The sequence below is a fragment of the Cuculus canorus genome, chromosome 21 (assembly GCF_017976375.1).
Source record: "Cuculus canorus isolate bCucCan1 chromosome 21, bCucCan1.pri, whole genome shotgun sequence".
Taxonomy (NCBI): Eukaryota; Metazoa; Chordata; class Aves; order Cuculiformes; family Cuculidae; genus Cuculus; species Cuculus canorus.
Window position 1 is genome coordinate 477663 of NC_071421.1, and position 20780 is coordinate 498442.

At 44.2% G+C, this 20780-nt stretch overlaps 1 protein-coding gene across 4 annotated transcripts in view; it reads left to right on the forward strand.

The window, feature by feature from the left end:
* SAMD11 (sterile alpha motif domain containing 11) overlaps positions 1-20780 on the forward strand; it is a 233663-nt gene that overhangs the window by 48608 nt on the left and 164275 nt on the right. For all 4 annotated transcript variants that reach the window (XM_054085465.1, XM_054085468.1, XM_054085467.1 and 1 more), the window contains exons 2-5: positions 3369-3414; positions 6209-6496; positions 9831-9915; positions 18343-18470. The gene's annotated coding sequence lies outside the window, so the exon portion shown is untranslated. The remainder of the gene's footprint in view (positions 1-3368; positions 3415-6208; positions 6497-9830; positions 9916-18342; positions 18471-20780) is intronic.

Consider the following 20780-nt stretch of genomic DNA (forward strand, 5'->3'; position numbering starts at 1 on the left):
CAACAGTTTAGTATTGTTCTGCTGTCTCATCCCAGGAGAAGATGGAGGCTCAGTCACACTTAGAAGTTGGCATTTCATGTGACAATCTCCGTACGCCCATGCAGAGGTTCCTGCACTAATCTCTGTGTCTTCCTTTGGTGTCAGCCTTGCCCCAGTCTTGAGCTGCATATTCTATTGGATCTCTGGTTTTGTTCCACAGGGAAAGCACAGATCCCACAGCCAGAATCCAAGTTATTCATATATGCCCTGTTCTCCCTCCTCAACCTCCCTGAAGGTGGCCAAGGAAGAAGCTTGACCTTCCTTGCCATTGCTCTACAGGGAGATCCAAGTCTCTCGTCAATACTAGATTGCCTTTAGCAAGGTTCTGCTATTAATTCCAATAGCAGCAAGGATAGATTTTTGGTTTGTGTGAGCCTGGGTGCCTATGGAGGTCTCTGTGAGAAGAATTCTATTCTCCAAGCTGTGTTTTTTTCTGTACCCATTCTAGGCTCAAGTTTTGTGGTCTTCTCCTGAGGTTTGTATCGAGGATGGGATCTCTGTCAGGGAGGGAAAGTGGTGGCACACAGTGTTTCTGGCTCTCTACAAGGTATCAAAGCCATCTAAGTTGCCTTTGCGGTGCCAAGAAGGAAGGCAGATGCTGATAAATTCCTACCTGAAATTGTATTTGTATTGGCTTCACTATGGAGAAATACAGTTTTGTTATCATCCTCAGTTGCCATCAGGCAAAGGAGAGTGACGGTGTAGATGTGAGATCTACATAGCAGGCGATTCCACAGTCACAAAGCACAGGGAAGAAGGGAATGAAGGACTGTCTTGAGCATACAAGGGGTAAATGCTTCTAAAACGACATTGAAAAATAACACAGGAACTTGAAGCTAAAAATAAAACTCACCTGAGCAGCAGCACCACAGCTCCCATCTTCCCTGAAAGCCCTTTGGACTGGGGGCTTTGGACTGGGCACTTTCAACCTTCTTTGTTTAGTGGTTTTGGCACTCAGCTTGGCAAGGAGGGATCCACAGGCAGATATCTGCCTCTGATCATGGCTTTTACATTCATTTGAATAACTTCTCATTCCAATTATCCTTTGATATGAATATATGCATGCACACGATAATTCACAGACGAGATCACCCTTCCTTGCAGGCAATGAGGCTGATCTCTGAGATCTTTGCAAGAATCATTGATCTCTCTTGCATACATTGGGTCCGTCCTGGCACTGTACGGATGGCAGGTCTCAGATTTCCCTGTTTCCTCTGGTAGGTGAAGCACCATCAGGAAAGTGATGAGCAGAGAAGTTAAATAACTCAAGGTTCACACAAAAATTTAGTGACAGCTGGAAGAATAAACCCCAGGATTCCCAGCTCCCTGCTGCCTGCCCAGTGGCAGGTACGAGATGTCAGGAAGGAGCACTGATTTCCCTGGGGCCCTGCGGCTGGCGGATGCTGCCTATCATTTTTGCTACAGCACAGTGTAGCCACATTGTCACCACACACACGGAGCTCCAAGGCAGCTTGAAAAGAATTCCATTCATTTGTAGGAAACCCCCTGAGAGCAATGTCCAAAGCTGGGGAGAAAAAAGCTTGAGGGATTTGCGTGTTTTGTTGCTCCTCCCCTTCCTTTCCCTACCTTCATACTTCCATTAAAAGACTTTTCTGTCTCCTGTCTAAGCAGTCAAACATTGCAAAATGCAGAGGCACCAGGGCAGGCTTCCCTCTGCGAGCCTTTGCTGGCCAAACCATGTGGCAGTGGGTGCCGGGAGCGCACACGTGCATGGAGAAGTAGAGAGGAGACAGAGCTGCTGCCATAAGGCCTTTTTTTTCCTACTTCTTGCCAACATAATCAAAACAACTCACTTACACCTAATAAAATAAAACGCAGAATCCAAAAGCCTTCCTTCCCTCCAGCAGTTTGCTTGGAACCTATTCCTTGAAGCTGAGCTGTGAGAGCAAGAAGGCGTTTTGGTTGTGTTGTTAATTTTTCTAGAATGAAAAGTACTAACAGCGACGCAGAAGGTGCAGCGCGTTTCTGGCACGGATGGGAGGCAAGTGTTCCTAACTCTGCTTGATCCGATGGGACCAAACTTCATGGCTAAGTCAGTGTCTGAGGTTTTTCCTTTTCTTTCTTTCTTTGTTTTTCTCTGAGAGAGAACTCTCCCCTCTCCTCTGTTTGATTTAGTCTTCGCTTTCCACAGATAGGTGGGATTTAAGCCCTCCTTCTCTCTTCTAAATACAGGTTTACACTTTTCCAGTTAGACCCAAACATTCCATTTGGTCTGTTTCCATTTAAGATTGCTTTCCACCACAGCTGTAAATCTCCGAAGTACCAGACAATGAATGTAGGAAATATCAGCAGTCCTTTACAGAGTGGCTGGAATGACCGGGGATGGTGGATCTAAAGTGCTAAGAAATAAAAGAAAGCATAAAGGCAAGAGATGCCATATGATGTACTGGCAATCCCATGTATTCATTAATCCTTTTGCATCCCCTGAATATGTAAATGGCAACAGTGAAGGGGACTGCTCCAGTCGTCAATTAAAAGCAAAGTTAATGACCTAGTGTGTTGGTGATGCAAAGCTAGGCTTGCTTCTTGGTGGTTCTGAGTAATGTTGATTGCAAAATGATCAACTGGAAATGCGAGTTTATACAAAATTGAAGGAGTTAACAAAGTTTTCAGGGGAAAAGCACTGGAAGAAATAGCCTTGGACTTGTCCATTTTATGTTTCTCCTTTGACCAGATTTCTCATATTGAATGTTACAGGGACAGACACAGCTCTGATGTGAATGCAAGCACAGCTATGCCAGCGTCAGGGAATGCAGGGGCACCCCTACCCCTGCAATGGGGCACTTTTACTCCTGCAAACTGACTCTTGGGGTGGGATGGTTGGCACAAAGCTGCAGCTGGGGAGACACGCACGGTCCTGCAGGCACCCAGCTGTCCTGCCTCACAAGCAGGACATAGGGAGCCCCTCAAGATCCAAGTCTGACACAGGACAGAGCTTGCACTCGGGACGTGCCAGCTGCCAGGAAGGTGGGAATGCAGTGGAAATTTGGTTTGAAGGATGAAATGAAGGTCCTTCAGCTCTTCCAGTAAATCTTCCTTGTCATTCCAACAGGAAAGAGTGAAATGCACCAGTATTAAGGTGACTCGGCAATGACAGTCAGCAATTGAGCCCATGAACACTGGTCTCAGTACTTGTTCTTTAGCTACAAGACTGTGGTGTACAAGAGAGATCTATATTCATGTTCAATGTTTTCTTTTTACTGTCATGCATATTTAATATGCATCTAATAAATGACTAAATTCCACAGCTTGTGCCACTGCAGCTATGAAAATATGCAATAACCCAGTGCCTCTTATCTTTGTTTCAGTTTTGTCTAATGATGGAGGGAGAAGAAGCCTGCCGTTAAAACACAGGTAAATGGGCTCTCCTGAAGTCACTGGGGCTTACGCATCTGCTCTTAAGGCACTGGTTGCCCAACTTTATTACTTGCTAAATTATGTCTTAGAAACTATTGTATTATTTCCACTTCCATCAGGCCTTACAGACTGCTGTGTCATTAAAAAAAACCCTCAAACTAAAATCTACTGGACTAAGGTGACAAATAAAAGGTAAAAATAGATTGTATAATATGAAGGTAATGGAATAAGCTCCATAGACCTTCATGCATTTATGGGCAGATTTAGCAGGGAAGCAAAGAGGACTGTGACCCCCTAATTTCTTTTACACCCTGTGTCACAACGATGAAGGAAAGTTATTCCTGTCACCAGTGGGCTGCATGCAACCCTGATGCGAGCTCTCTACTCTCCAGCGTCCCGTCTATCCCATCAGGTACTGCTCTGTGTTTCGCAGCTTCAGTAAATCCTTTTTCATTAAATCTACAGAAGCTCATGGTTCTAACGCAGCTGTTTTCCCCAGGCTGAACCCTTGGTGTTGGTCAGAGGATGCTGTCACATATGTGCACATCATCTACCCTGTAAACCCCAGTTTTTTAAAGCAGTAGATGCAAAGCAAGTAGGAAAATTAAGAGAGCTGATCCACTCACAAAAGTCAACTCTCTTGAGATCATTATGGTGTGTAACACCCCTGAGTGAAATGGAGTTATCATCCAAACCTGTAATTTCCAAGTAATCACCAAGTTGAGTGTTGTCATGCTATTACCAGCAGTAGCCAGCATGTGAAAGGGAGGCAGCAGAGGGTTTCTGTTAATAGGTAATCAAAAATGTTTTTATTAATGGCACGTTCAAAAACTGAAGCATCACAGGTGTACCTCGTGAATCCCTGTCTGTATTGGGAGCAGCAGAGCCACCATGCAGTGAAGAAAGGAAAAGTTTTGATTCTAAACTACAAAACCACCATGAAGGAGGCATAATACAGTAATTTGCAGGTTGGGATTTAAAAATATCAATGCTCAATTCTGCGTATTGAGCTATTATGTCTAAGTTGTTATTAGCAGCATAATTGCTCAGCTCAGGTGCTGGTGGCAAGAGATTTCATGACAAATGCGCCTCAAACATAAGTCAATTCTCTTCACCAGTGTTTGACTGAGGACAAATTGGGTTGTTTATGTCCAGGGATGAATTTGGTGAAAACAGCCTCTACCAAAGGGCCTGGAGGTTTGAAAAGGTAAGGTAAGATAAACATAAATGTTTCACGGTGCAGAATATTATTATCTCGTAGTAAACCTTTTTCTACAGGATTCAAATATGTAAGAGCCTGATACATATGTAGTAGCTCTGATTCTTTCTGCATGTACCAGCTCAATTTTCAGTATTGGAAGTACAGAGTAATTGTCACTTTAAATTTAACCTATCGAAGCAGACACAATTCCATTGAGACACCTGCAATTCTTCAGCCATTATCAAGACTTAGTACAAAACCTGTCCTCTTCCTTACCATTTCAAAGCTAGATTGTTAAACATCTTAAACAGTTTTGGAGGAATAATAACAGTGAAAAGATACCAACACATCACCCTTATCTCCTTAAATATCAGGGAGGGGATGAACTTTCCTTAGTGCCTTCTACAATTGTGTGTTATCATGAAAGAGGGACTATACTGCCTTGTTAAAAAGAAGGAGGGGAGGGAGGAAAATGCAGCCATTGGGGAAGTCCCAGCTCCCTAACTGTATTTCCATATAAAGTTATTTGCATTCTCTGCCTCGATCGGTCTTAGGTACCCTTTGGAGAAGTTTTGCTCCAGATACATCAGTTCAGTTTTGCTGCTGTTACTAAAAAATACCAAAATGCTTTGCTCTTATCCTCATGCCCCAGGGAACCCAAAGTGCATTCCAGGAGCCAAATGCATGGCTCGAATATTTCTTTCTTACTCCAGTGACTTGGCCTGCGTATTGCTCGTAGCACTGCAAAACTGAACCTGTATGGGACTCGGCTAAAAGCTCTTCTGTTCAGTGGCAGAGGAAGCGCAAGTGGCTGTGCACGTTCTGCATGGCCATCCCACAGGTACAACTCTCCAGTGCTCGGTACATTCCCTGCTCTTGTTATGGAATCCCTGGGTACAAATGGGAACTCTGTGTTGGAAGAGACCTTAAAGATCATCCAGTTCCAACCCCCCTGCCATGGGCAGGGACACCTCCCACTGGATCAGGGGCTCCAAGCCCCATCCAACCTGGCCTTGAACACTTCCAGGGATGGGGCAGCAACAACTTCCCTGGGCAGCCTGCTCCAGTGTCTCACCACTCTCATGGTGAAGAAATTCTTCCTTATGTCCAGTCTAAATCTGCCCCTCTCCAGTTTATACCCATTGCCCCTTGTCCTATCACTACAGACCTTTGTGAACAGTCCCTCTCCAGCTTTCTTGTAGCCCCTTCAGGTACCAGAAGGTCGCTATAAGGTCTCCCTGGAGCTTTCTCTTCTCCAGGCTGAACAACTCCAACTCTCTCAGCCTGTCCTTGTACAGGGTACCCCTTGCTACAAGAAGTCCACAAACAGATGACTTGTGGGGCAAACTGTTGCTTCACACTGGTAGAGGAGAAAGTTGCCTTGCTGCGGTTCAGCAATTGAAGCCTCTAACCTCTGTTTGTGAATTTCTTCCTAATGTCAAAGTGTTGGGGTAACAACTCAAAAAACCTTAGTCTCTACGAAAACCCTTACATAGAGAGAGAGTGTGTATGTGTGGCTGGCTGCCTTCCTGACAACCTACAGTTACCGTATGAAAATCATGCTTCCATGTTTTATCTCTCCTTCTGCAGGATCTGCCCATTGTTCTTGTCTGGATTCGTCATTAACTCAGCCTGTGTCTGTGGCAAACTGGTGACTGTCTTCCCAAGAGCCATCCCAGGTGTTGGGGCTGTATTCCTGCCTCAGGGAAAGGGAATGGAAACACGGCAAGATCGCCCACAGAAATGTGCACTAGATTAGCACCTGAATTCTTCATTCCGGTCACAAGAATTCTAATTTCATCAGCCAACATCTGAATAGAGCCTGGAATGACACGGCTAGGTGTCTCTGGTGTTTGTTCTACTCCATTCAGCTCAGAGGTAAATTCCATTGGCGGTAGAATGAGTTTTAACGAAATGTTTGCTTTGGGTTGGGTTCCCTTTTCGTTAATATTGTTTTATCAAAAACTGATGTAAGCAAAGGAATAATTAGGCTATAGATTTTTTATTTTATATGTTTTTTTAATTATTGTGGAATTGTTGAGCAAACATGCTGATTTTTGGTAACAGACTGGGATATCTCAAATGAATTTCTTAAATGCCTGTTTTTTTAGCTCAGTCCTTTGTTTCTTCATTCTTTACAGCAGGACTAGGACATAATGGGGCTGGAATGCCCTTGATTGTGCATGTTAGTTCTCTGTGTCAAGCAGAAATGAAACTCCAGCTAATCCTGCCATAAATTTAGGTATTCTTAATCCTTCAGTATTCCCACTTTTCTTCGGGTATTAGGCATGTAATCAGTCCTGTGCCAAAATAAAGAATATTAAAGAAAAAATTGGAACTGTAAGCAGCTATAAAATAATGAAAAATGCACAAGCTGCCTAGTATTGCTCAAGTTCAGACGGTTCAAAGAGCTCTTTCTTCTAACCTGTCAGGCTCTGCAGTCCCTTTGCACAGAAAAATGATATTTGGGAGCATGCAAATGTCTTTCTTGGGGGTTTTTCACAGCTCAGTACTCTTGGTACAGTGGTACGGTGGTGCTTTGCCTGCTCTTGTAGTGTTCGTTAAAGGTGCCCATCTCTGCTCTTTGTAAGTGTGGTAGAACTCAACCACAGCACCCAGCTCATGCCTGGCGCCAACAAGAAAAGGGAGCCAGTGGTGACACTTAGAGTTAGAGGGGACATTTAATGGTGTTAAGTATATCCTTTGGGGATTTAAACAGAAAAGAGTTGTTCCAAGAGAAAAGGGGCCTGTTGAGAGCTGCTGGCCCACAAGCAAGGGCCCAGTTTCAAGTTGGGTTGGTTCTTGTGAGGGTGTATGTTATCCCTTCTTCCCTGTGGAGCTGAGGAAGGGAGTCTGTGCTCTGCATTCCTCCGGCCAGAGCCACCTTAGGGACAAAACTGCTTTTCAGGCCGTGGAAATCAATAACGAGCTCAGGGCATGCAGTGCGGGAAGGGGTAAAAGGAAACAGGGCTTCAAGAAAAAGGAAAAACTAGTGCTGTTTTGTGGAGGGAAAACAAGTTGGGAGGTGGACGTCCCTGGTGCTAACAGTGAGCAGAAAATGCATCCCTATCAATCTGCACAGTGGTGTTTCGCTATGGTCTGCTCCATCGCTGTTAACCCCCTTTCCTGATGCCTTATTACTAATGTTACGTGATCCCTTGCAAAAGTAACATTTCTGCTTCCGTCTGCCTTCTTTCTAGCTTGCGTTGCATTTGTTCTTTCCTCTCCTGCTCAGTCTGTGGCTTATATTCCTGATATGTTTAAAGAAGTGAGTTAAGTTTCCTCTTCTAGGTTATATTTATTTCTTCAGGAGTTATCAGTTTCATGTATGTACACGTTATGAGGTGCTGTGCTTCTTGGCCAGTGTTTTGCTGGGGGGAGGTCCTGTTATTCTTGCTGTGACTTGAAAGGGCTTGGAGGTAGTAATTATTTTATTATTAGAGAAAAGATGGAAAGGAAAACAACCTCAGCCTGTGAAATTTAAACTCAGATGGCTACTCCATTTAAAATCAGGCTTAGAATTATCAAAGCGAACAAAGAAAATGGGGTTAGCTATAATAAACCAGTGGCTGTTTTTGAGGCATCTACCGCTTTTCAGTTGGCAGGGGACTGGAAATTGGAAGCCAGTCAGGGTATCAGTATAGGTGCAACTGCTGCCCGCTTGGACAAAGCCCAGCGACTGGAATTCTCCCGCTAAGTTCTGTATCCTACATAGTTAGACGTGTCAGCATGGGACAGCAGCCTTGCAGGCAGACTTTGGCTTGCCATCGTTTTTCTATAGCGTGGAGGATCCAAGGAAAAGGACCAGCAGGGATTTTAGTGGGAGCTATCAAAGAGGGTACAGGGAGAATCCAAGGTGAAGCGCAGCCACTGTTCCCAGCTCTGGGTTGGAGTGATGGTTTCATGCCTCTCACAGGACATTTCTAAATCATCAGGTCTGCCTATTTGAGTACCTATGGGCTCTTCCATCACAGCCATCCCTGTTCTGTGGGCCTGGTTGGAGCTAACTTGGAGAACTACCTCTGTGCACCACAGCACAAAGACCTTGGCCTGGCCCTATCACCAAAGGGGATTTTCTCCCCTTGGGCATGCTGTGTGAACCATGTATCTGGTATGTCTTTGTATCTGGTACATCTTTCTGGCTGATGTGGAGCCTTACAAGCAAGACAGCTGTCTTGAGGAGCCCACGGCCACACAGCTCCAACTTTGTCTTTTTATAAACACCAAAATAGACAATAGGGGAAAAAATAGAAATAAACAGGCTGGCTGCTTTTGATTAGGAGCAGCCCTTCTTCAGTCTGCACTAAAAGCACTCATGTTTGCTTAACAGTACAAATCATTAAGCATGTGAAAGTAGGTTCCTGGACCAGAATGAGATGGCAGGACCTTTTATGTGCTCCCACAGGCCCATTTCTGGTGGGTTCCACTAGCAACCTGTCAGTGTTCTCTGGGAGATGAAGCCTGTAGAAAAGTACAAGGATTGGTGAAATGGTTCCTTTGTCACCAGGCAGTCCTGCATCAGGCCTACCGTGTGAGATTCCTAGCTGTCTGCAGGAGGTTGTTCCCTTTTGTGCTTGGGTTCTGCTAAAATGAGAGTATGGGACTTTCCCTGTAAATCCACAAAGCAAAATAAGCAACCTGACTGGCCCTAGGAGCAGTGGCTTTACGCCGTGAGCTTATGCCTGCACACTGATTTTCACACTTGGCAGGAAAGCATATCTCTCCTTCACTTAGCAAGCAGTAGGTTTTCATGCTTTGGGCAGCCTGATCCAATGGGAAGTGTCCTTGCCCATGCAGGGGTGTTGGAACTAGATGATCTTTAAGGTCCCTTCCGACCCAAACGATTCTATAATTCTATAAAAACAAGCATGATATGCAAGTTCTGCCAAGGGCCTATGAAACTGAGGATCCTCGACTGTATTCCCAGCTTCTCTACCAACACCTCGTGGGCCTCAGTTTGTGCACCTGTAGAGTTGGGGACAGACATCTGTATGTGCCTTACAGGAATGAATGGTGTCAGGTTGAATTGAGGAACGTCTTGGAGATGCTGAGACAAAGGATGTGCTGCGAACAGTTCTTACTGGTCTTATTAAACCCTGCTCACAGGAGGGAGAAAAAGTTCTATGCCGCCTTGCTGTAAATGGGGCAGAGTGTAAGGCACAGCTACAAATGAAAACTGCTTAGATTGTTTCTTTTTTCTTTTCCCCTGCAGAGAACCTGGCCCTGCTTCTGCTGTCATGCTGGTGTGTGAGAGCAATTCAACTGGTGTCAGAGGATTCCACTGACATAAATCTAGCGTAAGCAGGAGTATCACGGGGCTCTATATTGGATGTTTTCCGCTTCCCAGGGTGAACGCGTGGACTTCTTTCAAGCAGAGAAGCCTCAGCAGGCTGCTGCTTTGTCCTTGCCCTTATTTTTTTCTTCTATTTGCCCGTGCTGTTTTGCTGTGCAAATTTTAAGAATTCTATCCCATAAATATGCATTAAAATAAGCCATAGTTAAACACTTCAGAGAGACTTTCCCACTTCCCACTGATAATCCCTTCCAAATTGGCAATAATATATAGGTTTTGCCATCCATAGGCAGGCAGCTCTGCTGGTATTTATCATGATTGATAATGACACTTTAATTAATTAATTATTTTCATAGGATTTTGAAGTATTGCAAACGTCCTGCAGAACAAACAAGCCCCAGCCCTAAGGAACTTTGCAGCAAAAGTATGTCTGATAAAGAGTATTGAATTAGACTGAGACGTGGGTACATAAGGTCAAGCTTGCTATTCTGCTTTCATATGACTTCTTCAGTAACTCCCATGGTAATAAATAATAATGATTACCTAAATAACTGTAAAGCGTAATAGCAGCTTTCATCCAAGATCTTAAAAACTCTTTGAAAGGTGGATTTTTGCAAGTGTAGAACTGTGGCACAGGCATGAACAGCTTGATTTCTATCAGACAGCATAGAATTTGCCAAGGGATACCCAGGGGAGTGTGTAGCAAAAAGGGATTGGGTTTATGCTTCTCGCAGCACTGTCCAGTGCCTCATTTTTGTGGGTGGTTGTGCCACACAATCGTCAGACATCCTTCCCACAGTGTGCGTTCTTGTCTGCCTGCCTTTTTTATGTGACCCAGAGCACTGAGTAATGTCTCTCAGGCTTATTTTTGAGACAGGTACTCCTAGAAACTTCCATCTGGTTGTAGAGCTTTTTTCCTGTAGAGCAAGAAAGCTGCATTCTCAGCTTCTCGGAGCAGCCTCCCAGGATAACCTTACACCTGAAAAGTGCAAGATCAGAAAGGTGCTGAGCATAATGTACACTGAGGGCAAATGCACAGCTCATGCGCAGAGTCACGTGTGCAGGCAACAATGTGTAGAGTTTCTTGTTAGAAGAAAATCCTTACTGAACAGTCTAGACCATTTTTGGTTTTTAATACAAATGTATTGACTGTAGGTTTTCCCTCCCTCCACTGCCATTTCTGCCAAAAGAGCAGGAGAGCTGTGGTCAATGGCAGCACTGAAGGACGTGTGGGCTGACAGCAAGTTTGCTGCGGCAACTACTGCAGCCTTTTCCAACAGAGGCAAAACAAATCACATGTTGTCAGTGGTATTCCAGGTCAAGTGTGAGTTTTGCCAGCTCCTCCAGTCTGAGCAGAAACAGAAATCCAAGCAGTGAATGGAGACAGAAAAGATGGCTGAGGCACCAGCTGCCTGCTCAGAGCTGCCCGTTTAATTTAGTTATTTGATTATATTTGTTTTCCTGGACTCTTTTTATTTAACATGCAGAGTCTCCCAATTTCCTATTATATCATTATAGTTAGGAGTGTAATTCTATGCCCAGCATCAAAGCCGTGTGTGTCAGGGTAAAAAGTTTTCAAGGTGTAGCAGGCCCAGAAGTACTTCTCTCCATGCATGCATGAGATGCTGTGATTAAAAATGGTCCCACAGAGGTGAAAATATAAACAACAGCCCAGGAACTCCTTGAAGAAAGATATTTATGTCCTAAGTTGTAAAACTAGCCAATCATCTCCCCAAAGAAACAGCAGTAACAAAACTTAGCAGTTGGAACTCAAAGATGCATTGTTCTGATTTAATAATTAATGTGGAGTTAATTGAGGCTTTTACCGAACTGAAACAGGATAAAAGAAACCCGCCAGTCTGGACGCCATGGTTCTCTGAGAACAAGTTCATTCTGTTCCCCTATGCCCCCCTCCCCACTCCCTTTCCGCACGCTGCTCCCTCTTTCCTTTTGCCCAAATGGGTGTGGAGCGTGACCGCTTCTGCTGTTGTGGACCCAAAGCAAGGAGGCAGGAAGATGGACACAGAGACATCTGGTTATGGGAAGCAGAGAGCTAGGAGAGAACCAAGTCTGGTGGTGAATGGAGCTTTCCTCCTTCTCTCTCTTGGGAAAGGAACAATGGTTTCACAGGGATTTTCCATATATGCAACTTGGGAATCTCTGAGCCATGCAGCGGTCACAAAGAATGCCTCCGAAAGGCCACAGAATGGAGAGTCGCAGAGAGAAACTGGCTCCATGTTATCTGTAAGAAAGTAAATAATGACATGGCTTTATGGCTTACAATTTACTGCTTTAGAAATTGAGTCACACAGGCCATATCCTGGACAAGATGTGTTTTAACTCCTTGGAGTATGTGTAACTACTAATAAATACTGCTCAGGTTTGTTGGAAAAAAGAGCAAAATGTTGGTGTCGGGAGTTACTGGGGAATGAAGCGATCAGAGAGCATTCCAGGTTAGGGTATGGCTGCTAGGTTTTAGATCCTCTGGAAGAAATGCTGGAGTGGCCTTCATCATGTTGTAGTCAGTAGGAGTCTTTATACCTCTTTCAAGGACTGTTGGATGAGAATTTATCAGCCTATGATGGAGGAAGAGCTGCTCTTTATAGATTTATTTCTGAATATAACAGTATGGGGGCACACAGGGCACTAGGATGGATAAGTCTTGGAGCAGATCTGCTCTAAATTCTGGCCCGTGCAGTCTCCAGCCCTGGGTCTACGTTTCATGGAAGAGCACAGCTTTCTTTTCAGCCTGCTGACATATTATGGTTAGAGAGGCAAGAGAGTTCTACTTATAAGGAAAGGGTAAAAGAAGGGTCTCTGAGAAGGAATGGCTCCTTTCTCTTGATTCTTCTTTCCTTCCTTTCGCCCCCTCCTGTGCTAGGCTCCTGCTACATTTATTCCACACATCATCATCTCTTTAGAAACCAGAGGAATAGCAACAACTGTTGGAAGTCCATGAGATGGTGGCCACTTAGTTGTTTGTGAAACAGACCTTGAATATTACTACCAAAACTCTATGCCCTGCTACTCCAAGCCACCAGTGATGTGTGGTGTGGGAGGATCAGACTCTTCTGTCACAAGGACTTGCTCTAGAGACAGCTGAACTTCTGAGATTCAATTAAACCTTATCAACACAATCCCTCCTAGAGGATGAGGGAATAGAAGTCAAGGGAACCCAAGGAAACCAGGGAGCCCCTACTATTTAGCCAATGCTTTTTTCCCTCCTAGGTTTGGTGAGGAGAGGGAAAGCAGGGGCACTGGCTGGGACTCAAGACTGAACTGGATTTTTGCTCAGTAAGCCTTCAAGCACATGCAAAATCAAGTTATACACAAACATTGAAGGTGTTTCACCTTCTTCCTCGTCCCCATCCTGTTATTCGAGTGGTTTATTAGGGAGGTCACATAGTGGTGGCTAGAAGAATTACTCCAGCAATGCTGACCCGGAGTTCAACTATCCCTCACTTCCAGTCACTGCTTTCAATTTTCCAGCTAAGGCCTCTGTTCTTTGAATCCCTTTGCACTTCCAGCCACCAGACATCCTCTCCTCTAACATCCTGCAGAGGAAGCAGTGCCATAGCATTCATTTTGCCTTGTTGCCCTAGCTGGAAGTGGGATTATATTGGAAATGTGGGAGGACCTTTGCCCATTTTCCCATGTAGCAACTGTTCTTCAGCACCTGCTCTGCGGTGGAACATTTTATTGAAAGTTTTCCCTTTATTATTCTAGGTTCACCGAACACAGTGAGTGAAAACTCCTGCCTGGAGCACAAGAAACCTGCGAAGCAAAGCTCCTCCACATTGTTGATGCTTGATGGGATCATCAAGGAATGAGGTATGCAACTCTTCTTTCTCACTGGGGATTCAGATGCTTTTTGTAAATGGGAATGCTGGAATGTTGGGTCCTTTTCCCTCCAGATGAATGGGGTGACATAGAAGATTACTAAGCTTGCAGGAAGTGCTTTTTCACCACCTCTAAGTCCTGAAAACTACCTAGGATGTCATCTCCAATGTATGGCCTCCTTAGAACACTCATCTCCAGACCTCTCTCGAGCCTGCGTGCTGGAGACAGTTATCAGCCACCTTAAGCCTTGGCCAGCTCTCCCCTTTGCCTGATTATGCACTTTAGAAAATTAAGGGTATCACATGCCTACTACAAAGCAAGCACTGCGAGCACATTCAGGAATCTGCTGTGCTCCCCCCTCTGCTCCACGTGAATCGGAAGAAGTTAGGGAATGCTGCCAGTGATGGAATTTACGATGGTAAACTGCTGCTAACGCATGCTCCACAGATGTTGGCTTGGGATCTGGTGGTACGCAGGGCATGCACACTCTGATTATGGAATGGGTGGCTCTCTGGATAAAACTACACAGCCGGTTAATGCACCATCTAAAAACTACTGTTATACCCTGCAGAGATTGGCGTCTGTCCTTTGGGTTTTTACTTTATAGCCTCATAGCTGGAGATTGAATCCCTTATTCAGGGAAGTAATTATTGTTCATGTAAATAGGCCTGCTGGAGCAGGAGGGAGGGATGGTCAGTTTTACCAATGCAAGTCTCTATGGTGTTGTCCAATGAGCAATGTAGCATTTAGTTCATGTAGGAATGGTGATAATCTGGTAGTCTGTAGAGATCCAGGTTCAGCTGCTGGCTGAGGGCATAGCCCTTCCAGGCTTCCTTCTGCATAGGATGGACTCGTAAAAGTCTGCATCAGCCCCACGCCAGTGATAGGCTGGATGGTAGGACGTGGTTCTTCCTGAAACCAGTGTTACGCAGAGAGCTCCTACTTTGGAGCTCGGATCTCAGTCTCCAAACGCCATAGGTAGCTGCTGCTAGACCACTTGACAGGGTTTTGATGAAGGAGTCTGGAGCTGTAGTTTTGCCCTCTGAATAGAAACAGGCGCCAAGGTTCAGACTCCTTCATTTTTAACAGCTAAATACATTAGATGCAATTTCTGTGGCTCAAAACAAGGGAGGTTTGCAGGAATTTATAACGTGTTGTTTCGTTAGTGCCTGTACCAGCTGGCAGCTGGGGCCGAGGGGGATCCTGCAGTGCTCACACCCTTATCACCCAAAGAGCGTTCCTGGCAGTGGTGCTGGGGCTGTCACACCAGGCCAGGAAGCAGGCGCGTGCAGCAGCAGAGCTGTGATTTTTGACTTTCCTCCCTCCATGTGGGGGAACTCTGTCAGCTGCCAAGTGGAAACATTGCAGCACACAGCACATTTCTGAGGATGGAAAAGGGGATGCTGGGCACTTGGAGTAAGAGGGAGGACCGTGAAGAACAAAACCTGAACAGAATCCCTCACTTCTTGATGCTCCTGTAAACAGGCTATATGTAAACAGAATCTCTCACTTCTTGAGGCTCATGTAAATAGGCTATATGTGGGCCTCTGCTCCCTGTTTATTAATATGGGATAGCTTTATCATCTGAGTGTAAGATGCATGTGGAGTTCAAAGAAAAGAAAGGTGCGTGGGATGAGGATCTGGTTGTGGTCATTGTTGCCAAAGAAGCCAATTTAAGGAAAAAACAAAGTTTATATCCCTGTGGGATATTATTTATGTACAGTCTCCTAGGAGCCAGAAGCCTGTATCACAGATTAGAACCATACCATAACACACGGAACTCTTGCTCCTCTACAACACTTAAATTGTTGTGATTGTGTTTTCATTTCTAGCTTTAGTTTTGCTTTTTTTGTTGATGCTGGGTTTTTTTCTTTGTTCAGTTTTGTTTTTTTTTTTTTACTGTTGTCACTTTATCTGGGGATTTATTGATCCTGCATTTGGGTAAGATTTTGAGCTGCAGTTGGTGTTGTTTTAGCTTTGTTGCCATTTAAGATAATAAGCTGGTCTAATTCTGTTCACAGCTCACCAGCTTCTGTATGAATGGACTTATGCCAGTATTGGTATTGAATCTGGAAAACCATTTGCAACTGTGTGCCAAAGCCCCGGAGGGTTTGCTGTTTAGAAACACAGAAATTAGGGAAAAAAAAGAATGGGTCCAGTGATCCAGTTCCTAAACTGTTCGTTGTATGACCGTAGGCAACTCATTTAATTTCTTTGTGCCACAGTTTATCTATCAAAAAAAAGGGCTGATATCTATTTGTCTCTTGCAATAGGGTGGGAAATCTAATAAATGTTGGCAATAAGCTTTTAATCCTGTAAAAGTAGCAGGGAATGGCAAAAGACTGTATTATTTACAAATTCATGTTTCATTTTTCATGGAATCGACATCATTATGGTGCTATTTGCAATTAAGCCAATGCTAAATAGTTTACTGAAACAGAGTACAACAGACTCTTGATTCTGGCGTTCTGGGGGTTCTAATGGCACTCAAATGCAGAGTTTCTCTTTCATTTGCTTAGGCAGCTGAATTGAGTCTTGTTGGGCATGTGGTCCCGGAGGGGAAGTAGCTTCCATGGATCGCACTTACCTGTTCTCCATCGCACCACCCCTATTCTGTGTTCCAGGCACATTAGATATGGCACAGAGTCTGACCAGGTTTCTTTGACTGTGTCCTCTCTCTTTCTCTAGGTGACTCTGTGGTTTTGGCTTAGTCAGTATAGAGAAGGATGTTGATTGTGCTGAGCTTTTATATCAAAACTGGTCCATAAACAAAATAAATCACAAACTCGGCTGGAGTTGGAGCTGTGAAAACGGGCAGTACTGGAAAATAAGCCTTGTTTAGGGAGATTTATTGAAATAAGCCATGTATTCACACCAATATGTACTGCCTATCTGTGCATGCGTACCTGGGTCTGTACAGGTGTGCATTAGACAGCAGGAAGTATTTCCTTCCCTAATGAGAAAATGGAAATAAACATAAAGAAAAAAAAAAAAGTGAAGAAAGAAGGAAAGAAGGAAAGAAGGAAGGAAAGAAAGAAGGAAAGAAAGAAAGGAAGAAAACATACAGAGGTACATTCCAGGAACAGAACACCGTCAGCTGGAACAGAGGCACAAATAAGGGACATATCTGGGTCCCAAGGCTTCCTCAGGACTGTGGTCTGCCATTCCCTAGAACATCAGACTGGGTGAGGAGAGCAGGTCCTGGATGAAGTCTCTTTCTCAAAGTCCTACAGACCTTAGGAATGGCTTAAGAGGGCACATGTGCAGCAAAGAGAAACAGGCAGAATCATGCTACACAGATGGGGAGAATTTAATTCAGGGTTTGAGACACCCGAAAGGAGATTAATACCCATAATTTAAAATATATATATATGTATACATATCTCCCTTCCATCAGAAAATCCTTTGCCTCCCAGCAGGAGAGAGGAGAGTGCGAACTGAACAGAATGTGGGATATAAGAGCAAACTGTAACCCAGTGAATTAGTCTTAACTATAGCGAAAACAGCACTTGTGTAAATGAGGTCCCTAAGGGCCGATAACCAAGCAGTAAAATGTTACAGGAGGGAAGTAAGTCAGGGCTATAAACCTGGGAAGTCAGGACTGGGTAGCCAGGATCTGGAGCATAAAACAGGTGAGATTAAAGGATGACAGATGAGGGCTGGGAAGGATGCATGAATCCTTACCAGCAGCATAAAGATTCTGTGGCTAAAGACAGGCTTGTTCCTCCGAGTACTGCTAGGTACCAGAAAATGACTGAGGTGCCCAGTGAGAACTTGAGAGGAGAGCAAGAGAGTGAGCGATATATGATAAATAAAATAAGGAAATATAATCAAATCAACATTGAGTATATTTGATTTAGGAGGACACCAATGAATAGAGAAGGGGAAAAATGCAGCAGGGTAGGAGTTGCTGTTGGATAGGGCTGCGACTTGAGTGAGATATAGTGCAAGCCCTAAATTATCATCATCATTATTTTTTGGCTGGGCTGTGTTGTGACATCAATACCAATTTACACTCCAGGTGAGCAGCACTTACTACCTTCTTGTCTTCATAAATTGTGCATTGTCCTTATTTATTTCCTTCCCTGTCCCCTTCCTCTCTTCCTACATTGCCTCTCTCTTCCTTTATAAGCAAGATGGGGATGGTTTATCCTTGCTATGTCCTTGATAAGTTTGACATCTAACCCCAGTTATGAACCCCCAGCTCCTCTCTCCATTCTTTTGTGTCAGGTATAGAATCATAGAATCATGGAGTGGTTTGGGTTGAAAGGGACCTTAAAGATCACCCAGTTCCAACCCCCTGCCATGGCCAGGGGCAACGGTGAATGTGTGTTCAATGTATGGCAACGTTCTGTTGTATTCTTTCTTGTGAGGATGGTGTGTACAAAAGAAAGCCAGGTTGATATTATTCTTGACCTGTTAACAAGTGGTTCTTTTATCACCATGCAGCCTGTATTTCCATGATATTTTGTGTTCCTCATGTCTAGCCAGGAGTAGACATGTTGGCTATTCTGAGTCAAAGCCTTCCTGACACCACGTGGTACATGTTTAAAGATCATAATTTTTATCCTTGCTTTCTCTCCAACTTTAGTAAGCCACAACCTGTTGCAAAGTCCCACTGAAGCACTGCTGTGGCATGACAAGATACCTTCAAAACTACCCTCAAGCATGGAAGAAGGAGGTTACATCATGGCAAACTTCATCAGTGCCTGGAAGCAGGTTTGCTATTTTTGATATATCCATAGGACAGAGCTACTCAATCTTTTCACTTTGTGGACTAAATTCTAACAGAGAGATCATTCTGCAGGTCACCTGCCTTCCCAGAGTACCCCTGTGATACCTACTGTAATGTGAAAAGGACAGAGTGTCATTGTTTTTCTTTGAACATATAAGAGCAGCGGAAGAAAAAAGTCCATTGTACCACTGACCACATTATCCTAGGTGACTACAACATCTGTCTCTCTGCTGTTCCCAAAACGTGCAGCTAGAGAAATGGAACCCATTTGATTGTATTGTTTTTTTCTGTAAATATGTGTTGGAGTTTTCATCCTGGAGAAAACACAGCATTGAGGAAGGAAGTGTGGGAGAATTGTAGGATGGGTTGGGCTGGAAGGGACCTCAAAACCATCCAGTTCCAATCCCCTGCCATGGGCAGGGACACTTCCCACTGGATCAGGGGCTCCTAGCCCCATCCAGCCTGGCCTTGAACACCTCCAGGGATGGGGCAGCCACCACTGCTCTGGACAACCTGGGCCAGGGCCTCCCCACTCTCACAGCAAAACATTTCTTTTTAAGATCTCATCTACATCTCCCCCTGTTTCAGCTTAAAAACACTCCCCCCAAAAAAAGATCAGACTTGAACTGTAAACTTTATGGATTACTTTATGGGAAGTTATCTGATTAGTCAACAGACTGGAGAGTTTGATTGTGGGTTGTAAGAACAGTCTGTCCCAGATGAATGATTAGATCCCAGCTACAGCAGAGTTCTCAGACACTAGAGACAGGTAATGTGTCTGGCCTGGTGTCACTCACCATCCCCTTTTGTAATCCTAATTAATTAAGAGATTTGCTTGCTCTTTTGGCATGAACAATTAAGACCATCCATCTTGAGGAGGGGAGAAAATGAAATTCAGTTACCACATTTCCTTGGAGCGGGAGAACTTTTGCCTATCTGATTACTTTTCTGGAGCAAAGCTGGAGATGTGGCGGTCCTTTCTTTGTTTTCTCTCTACTCCTTATACGCTGTTTTTTTATTCCGTAATGTTGGAAAAAGCAATCAGCTTGGTGTAGCAGAAAGTGGATGAAGTGTCTGTAACAGATAGAGGCCATGTAATTTACCAACTTGTTTTGCCCCCCATTGTCTGCTAAGGACTACAGGATTCACAGGCTGAATATCCAGGTATCTAGAAAGGAGTCCTGCAGAAAAATATTCCTTACAGCACACTGCATATTTTGTTAGAAATACCTTTGAATACATGCAATTAAAAGGAGGAAAAAGCAGTGAGGGGCTTTTCTCTATCTTGCAGACTATCAGGTGATCTTTTTGGGTACTCCTTGTCATTGGCATAAAGGAGGTCAGGACAGAAGGGAAAAGAGAAACAATGTCTGTCTGGGTTACTGGTTGAGGTCCCGCTATCCCTAGTTCCAAAAGAGTGTGAAGACATGAGCTGTGCATCCCTGGAGCACAGAGGACTCTGAATGCTTAGCAGTTCTGGTTTTAGACTGAGCTCTTACGTGGGATTTTTAACTGACGTGGCTTGTCATTTTTTATGCTAATTTCCACTGTGTCACTTGGTTGGAGAAAGGGTGTCTGTAACCACTAACAAGAGTGATGATGGAAAGAGAAGAAAAATTTGGGAAGCTTATAAGGCTCATTTTACATCAACCAGCAGAGATGCATGGGTTTTCACTGGTAGTTTGTGCTAAACCACAGAATTTTACATTGAAACACCTAGGTTGTGCACACACTCTACAGTTCTGGCCTTGTGACTGGGTCAGTGTTAAACGCATGAGACAAAGTCCACTCGGAAAGAGAATGTGTAGCAGCTTCCTTTTTTCAGTTTCATCTGAAACTCTGATATAAATTAAACAGAAAAAAAGTCTGAGTCAAAATGGGAAACCTCTTTCAGTTGCCTAAAATCTCACCTTAAGCTGATCTGATATCCCTCAGCACATGGGATAACTCTTAATCTCCTTGTGAACTGAAGTCTGACTGTCAGAGGGGCAGATGTTGAAGCTGAAACCAATAGTGTGGGCTCTTGGGTGTGGCAGGAGTGTTAAGAAGTAGAACAGAGCTCGGAGTGACAGGTTTATTTTCACAGCTTGGTGTCCACATTTACCCACCAAAAGTTGTTCTCCCACAAAAGAATGCAAGGAAGAGGGCGATGAGAAACAGCACCGTACCGTGAGCAAGTACTCACACACAAAATCCTGTTTAATGGAGAGGGGATTTCTATCTGCATAAGTACCACCATTGCATATAAGGGTGCAGAAAATCCAGAATAACAGTGGTAAATGGAGGAGAGTGGG